Source organism: Hydra vulgaris, chromosome 04, assembly GCF_038396675.1.
Source record: "Hydra vulgaris chromosome 04, alternate assembly HydraT2T_AEP".
NCBI lineage: Eukaryota > Metazoa > Cnidaria > Hydrozoa > Anthoathecata > Hydridae > Hydra > Hydra vulgaris.
The window spans coordinates 9,627,501-9,635,430 of NC_088923.1; the positions used below are offsets into that span (position 1 = coordinate 9,627,501).

The following is a 7,930-nucleotide window of genomic DNA, read 5'->3' on the forward strand; positions in this document are numbered from 1 at the left end:
GTATTAACTGTTATGTTTTCTATTGAAAGAAATCCAAGGATGCATTAAAATTTGATACAAATAATAAAATTAATGATATTTAAAAAAATAATAATAAGGTTTACTGCAAAATTTTACATTTAACGAAAAGTTTTCTATTCTTAATGGTATCCCAAAGTGCCGAGACAAGTTGTGTTCATTTTAAAGAGAATGAAAAAAATAAAAAATGTTTCTGCAGAATTTTTTTCAAGTGAAACAAAATAATAAAAGCATACCGATTTTATTGTTTTACTCGAAGCTCGCCGTCTCCACATTATCTCTTAAAGTCTTTAAAATATACGCCGCAATCTAAAGACTATAATTTATTCAAGCGCGTTTAATTCCAAAGAGTTTTCGTAAATGGACATCATTGTAGAACTTTTTTTCGTTTGAATCAATATTAGTTTTTGTTTTTTTGTTTTTTAAAATAAGCGTTTATTTTCAATCTTATGGCTGGCTTACCTATAAATTTTATAAGATGCTAAACAAAAGAATGTTTTTTTATGGAGTGCGCGAGAATAAAAAAAAATTGAAGATTTTTAGGTTAAAATATAATAAATATTCAAATAAAGTCGTTGATCACTTTATTATATTTATATTCTTTTTGTGTAAACAATGTGAACTTTTTTCCTAAGCCGTTTATCACGTATGACGTTTTTGTTCTTCTATCGAAATGACATTTTACAAATTCTTTAATTTTTAATTAATAAAGAATTTGGTAAATGACATTTATTAGAGATATTTGCTGAACTCTTAAATTTTTAGTTGGAAAATATTTATAGATTTTACACTTAACAAATATAAAGGCACCATTTATTAGAGGTATTAGCTGAATTCTTAAATTTTTAGTTAAAAATATTTATAGATTTTAAACGTAACAAATTTACAGACAGATTTTTATTAATTATAGCAATAATTAATGTTTTATGGCAATAATACAAGAAAGACGGCGAATAAAATTGTCATTAGAGAGTTTAATAATACAAGCGTTATGGCGAGGCAGTTGTAGGAATACAAAAGAATTTCTCGTAAATATTTAATAAGTCTAAGCAAAACTTCCTTTCTAACGCATTGCGTTTAAAACGCACCCTAGAAATTTTATTTCTTACCAAAAAACGCCTAAAAATGTACGTTACATGAACAGTTAATGAGTTTAAAACTCATACTTTTGTTTTGAATGACTTACGTTAATATTTTGAGGTTAACATCTCAACTAACTCCAAATATCATCTATATATTTAAAGTAAACTTTGACGCAGATTTTCTAGAAAAATGCCTTTGATTGTTTTATAGAGCAAATTTTTTTTGGATATCTTCACGGAATTGTTTTTGAAGTTGCTTTTAGAAATACTTTTAACTTAAAAACATGAAAATTAATGACTTAAAATGCGCATAATGAAAGTTTTTCATGCTTAACGTTTTTTAAATTTGCTGCGGTTGCGAACTAGCTCGCAAATTTAAAAAACGTTAAGCATATGTTAACTTTGTACTAACACCGCCTAGAGATAACGCGTGTATGCTTTCTCTCTAATGCGTCGCAACGCGCGTTAAAAAACATAATTTATTTGGTACTTCCCAATTTCTACCGTATTTGGCAAGTATTTCAAATTAACCTGTCTTTTAAAATTACAAATCAAAAAACTACCAAAAATGACAATAAAAAGTTTTTCATTAAACGATTTCAATTTTAAAATTTATTCGATAATGCAACACTTTTTTGCAATTTTGACCAATAATTGTTTAGTTATAAAAATAAAATAAAATAATCAATACAAATTTTACTGAATAAATTTCATTAAATATATTCACGCATAATTAAATAAGAACTTCGAGAGTACTTGTACCCAATGAAAAGTTTAGCAAATAAATGCTGTTAATTAAATTTTTATTTGATAACCCTTCGTAACTCTTTCGCTACCAGCCGTTTTAACTAAAATCTTTATGCAGCGACCGCACATTTTTTTGAAAGAAAATTGGAAGGCATAACGTAGACAACTAATTCAAATTCTTAGTAAGTCTCTTTAAAAGTATAACAAACTATATATCATTAGAAAGCTAAACAAAAGAACTTTTTATTTAAATAAGTTTTTAACACGCATTAATGAACAAAGAAATGCAAAGTACTTAAAACCATTGTTTTATAAATAGTAATTAAAACCTTAAGTCCAAAACAAAACTCATTTAATGTATAAAAGAATGTTTTTCGAGAAGAAAGACGTTTTTAATTACTTAGCTGAATATTTATACACTCCTACGAGTTAAATTTAATAGTGTTAACGCTGCTTTATTTTACAACTAAATTTAAAGAAGTTTTTTTAAATCAGGGTTACTCAAAATTTTTTGACTTTGTCAAGTGATAACTTTTTATAATAACACAATATGGCTCTTATTCGTTCTTAATTATGTAGAGAATCAATTAAACCTTAAAAACAAACAAATTATATGTCTCAAGAGTGAAAGTTTATGTACAAAACAAGATAAATTGTGAAGCATACTCGAAAGCTGCTACCAGCGGCTTGCGGTTAACATTTGAAAAATTCAAAAGTCAGCGGCTTGCGGTAGTGTTAAATAATAAAAAAATAGCTATTTTCACAGAATCTTAATAGGGATAATAACCATAAATAAATATAACACAAAAAATAATTTATTGTAATAGACGAACAGATCAATAAATTAATAGAAGAACTTTTTTAAGTAACTAAAAAAGTTCTTGGGTAATTTATAATAACAATTTAAAAAAATTCTATTATTTGATAAAAAAGAAAAAAATTACAGATTTCTTATCGAAATTCTTTAATGACGTCATTTACTAAAACTCTGTAGATAGCGGCGTATATTTTAAAGACGTATATTTTAAGAGATTAGCTAACGTGGAGACTGCGAGCTTCGAGTAAAACAACAAACACTTTCTTTATCATTCACTTTAAAATGAACACAACTTGTCTCGGCACTTTGGGATCCCTTTAAAGCTTTATTTCGTTTGTATTAAGTTTTTTTTTGCTTAAACGTGACGTCACGTGCTAAAAGAAGTTGGCTTCAAAATATTTAACTTACGGCGTGTCTATCAGTTTATATGGTAGAAGGTTATAGTTATAAATAATGTTAAGAAATATAATAAAATAATTTATTTTTGATTATTGCATACCAATAGATTACCGTTAAATATTACACATAATTTTGAAATAAGGTACATTAATTAAAGAGCTGTTTTTCGATTTATTTGTGATATAATAATACCTATTTTAGAGTATTACTTCCCTGGCATTTTTTATCATTGCACAGCCATATTTATTGAGAAAAAAAAATTTCAATTTTCTAATTTTTTAAATATCTTTTAAAAAAAAAGAGACATAATTGCATTTGGATGAAACATTTTTTTTTAAGTTTTATTCTTTTTTGTTATAATATAATTTAATTATATAATAGTATAATAAAATTATTAGATACGAATTTTTTATCGAACAATTGGAGTTAATTGCGTTAAGTCATTCATAACAAGATTGTTAAAGATTGATATTCAAAAAAAAAATTGGTAAAAATGTATTCATGAGTTCTGGAAATGCCTAATAATTGCCCTTTTACTAAATGATTGCAGTTTCTAGTGAAGCGAAATAAGCAATAAATTTATTTTGAATCTACAATGATAAATCAAGTTTTCAAAACTTATTGATCAACAATTCTTTTGTAACTTGGACTTAAAAAAAAAAGGTGACTTTGGCCCACTACATGCAATAACATCGACCTAGGTCAATACTACCCCAATCACTATTAAAAATGACTTATGACTAAATTTTAGTATAATTTAAATTTATGGTATTTAAATTATTGGCTTTAAGTTTATTTTAGTTAGATACACATGTTTAATGGTATTTAAGGTTTTTGTGACTATTTACATTTCATTATTTGTTGCAACACTAAGACAAACTTTAAATATGGTTCATAAAATATAGTAGAAACATAAACTTTCATAGATGTAGGGGTCAATTTAAGAGTCTGACATTATCAGAATAAAACCTCAACTTTTAATAACACTGGGTCAAAATTATCCTACAAATGGTTTGTTTTGACCATTCATTTAAACTTTAAACAAAATTACCTTAGGTATACAATTATCAACTATGAAATTAAATAGTTGTAACTTTTATTTTATGCATTTATTACAATAGCCGACGTTTTAGGAAACAACTTTTGTGAGTTTGTCCATGATTTTTCATGGCCAAATCCACCCTGGTTTACGGTAGTTAGTGTGATTTCTATCATAATATTGTTACCGTTTAAACTAAAGCTAAAAGAATAAGAAGTGCAGCATGCAAGGTTTTTAAAGTTGTTTTTATTATTTAAGTTATATACAAAAGCAAAAAAACATGTAAACACCTGCTTTAGAAAAATTACATCACATAGGCATGTGATGTAGTTTTTATAAGGCAATGTTGATCAAAAATTGTTTTGTTTACAAAAAATAATTAAACTTGACAATGTTGCCGGTTTTAATATATTATTTTTATATATATTGGATCAGAAGACAAAGGAAGCATATTTAAGTATATACCAATTGCACCTATTTGCCCTAGTAGTTTGATTTTGCCACGTGGCTCGCTGTTATCCAAGCTCCGACATTATCCGACCTTTTCGACGTTTGACATGGCATTTACAAATAACTTTTTTGGGACAATACGATTTGGAAATATATTTTATATTATTAAATGAAAAAAAATGTAGCGTTTACTAAATAAAAAATAACCTTATTTATACTTTAATTAATGCAGGGTACTGAAAAAGAATGTCGTTGGTCCTCATAACATAGTGGAGTTTGGGTTTCGAACAAAATAAATTGTTAAAAATTTGTTGCTTTTTTTGTTGTTGTTTTTTTTATAAAAATTGTATTGAAACTTTTTATATATATATGGGCTAAAAAAAATTGAATGAAAATAAAAAAGAGATATTTTAGAGATATAAATCGTTATGTCTCAAGCAAAATATTTGGTATTTACAAGCCAAATAATACACAATAATATAAAATAAGAAGCTAAACCCAGCTGAATTTATAAATAAGATTTAAATTTTTCCACCACAAGTATTAAGGCTTTTGTGTAAATGTCCATTGCTATTTCAGTGGATTCTTTAGATATATCCATTAAATGTCTGACAAATCTTTCAATATTATTGCTATTTGGAATACTGAGTTAACAACAATATTGTTTAAATCGTAAGTTAAATGGCCGCCAACAACTATTCCATAGATGTTAAAATCATTTCAATCTTCATCAGTTTATTCTCTTGACATAGAATTTTCAATATTTGCATCCTCATAGCCTATACTTAATTAGGGGTTCAATTTTCTTTCGTAGATAAACGGTGGTCGAAACTCTTTTAGGAAACAATTTATTCTTTCTAAATAAACTAAATGCAGTGTGAACATGTGAAATGTGAATCAATATCTAAAATACCGCTCTGTTCCATAGTATAAAAAGTGTAATAAAAAGGTAATACGACGCATCGAGATACATCTCTCCATAATCACTCTATTCGTTGATTTCTTGTGAAAGATCCAGCTAAAGAACTCTCTCTTTGCCATGATCTAATCTTGCAACCATTTCGTCACACACAAGAATACTTCCTACGCCAAAGTCTACTCTTATTCTTAGTGGCGTCGAAAACTCGCACGTCGCATTTTAAAAAAGATTTAACACCGTTTCAGCCAAATTATTAAATATTACTTTCCTTGATTTAACATCATTGCATCCATGTATTACAAATTTCTAACTAATTAAAGAGTGTTGTCCATCTATATTCCATAAAGAAATTGGCCATGGTACATAATAGCCTTGAAACCAATGCTCCCCATCGCATTGCTGTATTCCTATGATCGACTCTGTTAAACAAGAGCGAATTCTTCGTGCATCCCCGTCACTAGAATCTAAAAGTTTTTAAAAATCAAAGAAATGAGGACTTTTTTTTTTAGGAGACTTAAATGTGATACAAAATACAAAAATATTTCAACAAATTATTACCATATAAAATTTGTACATAATTTTCGAACACTGAAATATATATATATATATATATATATATATATATATATATATATATATATATATATATATATATATATATATATATATATATATATATATATATATATATATATATATATATATATGTATATATATGTATATACATGTATACATATAAATATATATACAAGTAGTATAAAAAGCGGGTTCTGGCACATTTTTTTTTCAACTATATACCTATCCATATTCTCATACCATATTTTAACTATATCAACCATAATATATTAATATATTATGGTTACATCAATTTCACAAATGAAATCTAAGCTATAGGTCTTTCAGATCCTTTGGATCTATAAGAATTAAACCCATAAGAAGTAGCTCATTGATTTCACAAGTGAAATCTAACTTAAGCGTAAAAGAAAACATTTCCCATTACAGTAAAACTTCCAGATTGCCCAACTTGTGCATCACCAGAGTTTAATGTTACTACTAATCTTCTTCCAGCAGCAGCACTAGGCATGGAATCAGTAAAATTTCTGTAAAATGAGATAGTAGTTGTAGGACCAATTTCACTACTTGATTGATACAATAGCGCAGATGATTCATTATTTAATGAATTAATATTGTTACCATTCCACGAAAAAAGATAAAAGTCTTCTAAACCAGATGAGGTGTATATACATACACTATTCTGATCAAATCTAGGGAATAATGTATAATTATTATCGCTATATGGTGTCCAAGGGCTTATAACGGAGTTAGTATATATTGGAGAATTGTATGCTTCATACATGCGTACTCAAGATTCCCACCAATTTCCAGATTTTCCAACTACATGCATTCTAATATGCTTAAGATAAACACCTGGACTAGCAACGTTTACGTTTGCAGCATCCATTAATATATATTCTTTACCATAAGTTGTGTCCACAAATCTAAATCTTTCTGAGTATAATTTAATAGATGACAATGATTGAGGTATTGATGTAGTCAATGTGATATGAGGTTGTATCCAATATGTAACGTTTTGACTAGTTTTATTGCATAATTGAATTACTATACTTTCAGTAAATGGCATATCAAGTGTAAAGTACCCTCCTAGTGCATTAGCTGTATATACATTACAACCTTGTAAAGAATTTGCATAAAATGGTCCACCAAGTTGTGCATATAATAAATCACTAGCTTCAGGAATGTTATTATCTCCAACACTATCTGTAGAAAGATAATAATTTCCTATGCAAAATGTATGATCTGCATATATTCTAATAAATACCTTACCTGGAACATTATTATTAGGATCTAATCCTTGGAATGCTAACCATAGTTTTCTGAGTATACCAGGACCATAAGATTGTGTAAAAACTGTTGTTGCATTAGCATCTGTATTTGGTGGAATAGTCTTGGATTTTAATCCAAGACACGTTAAACTTGAATTTGGTATTATCCCTAATTCATTAAGACTAAGTGATTTATTATCGACATATTTTTTTGTAGCAGCATCTTGTGAGTTAGTAGGTTCTGCTATATTTATTAATTTATTAGAATTCATATTAATATTACTAGTTGCATTATTTTGTCCATCTCTACGAATGAACAAGTTATTAGCTTCAGATATTATTAAACCATCTGAATATACATCTGAAGTAGTAGTACCGAATATATTGACAGGCATTTTATATATAAAAAGAAAAAAATTACCATAGATTATTAATAATATGTCTGAAAATCTTAGTTTTTTATCTCCGTCTTTGTACCAGCAAATTCAGTGAAATCCTTGCGTACTTGAATCTCCTGTATTTAACATTCCACATTTTTTTCTTTGTGCATTTTTCGGTAATTGATCTCTTACAAATACACCTCTAAAATTTTCTATTTTTAATACTTTTGCTGCT

At 27.2% G+C, this 7,930-nt stretch overlaps 1 protein-coding gene across 1 annotated transcript in view; it reads right to left on the bottom strand.

The window, feature by feature from the left end:
• LOC136079550 (uncharacterized) overlaps nt 1-295 on the bottom strand; it is a 184,889-nt gene extending 184,594 nt beyond the window's left edge. The window contains exon 1 of the mRNA XM_065795387.1: nt 255-295. The gene's annotated coding sequence lies outside the window, so the exon portion shown is untranslated. The remainder of the gene's footprint in view (nt 1-254) is intronic.
• Nucleotides 296-7,930: the final 7,635 nt, after the last annotated feature.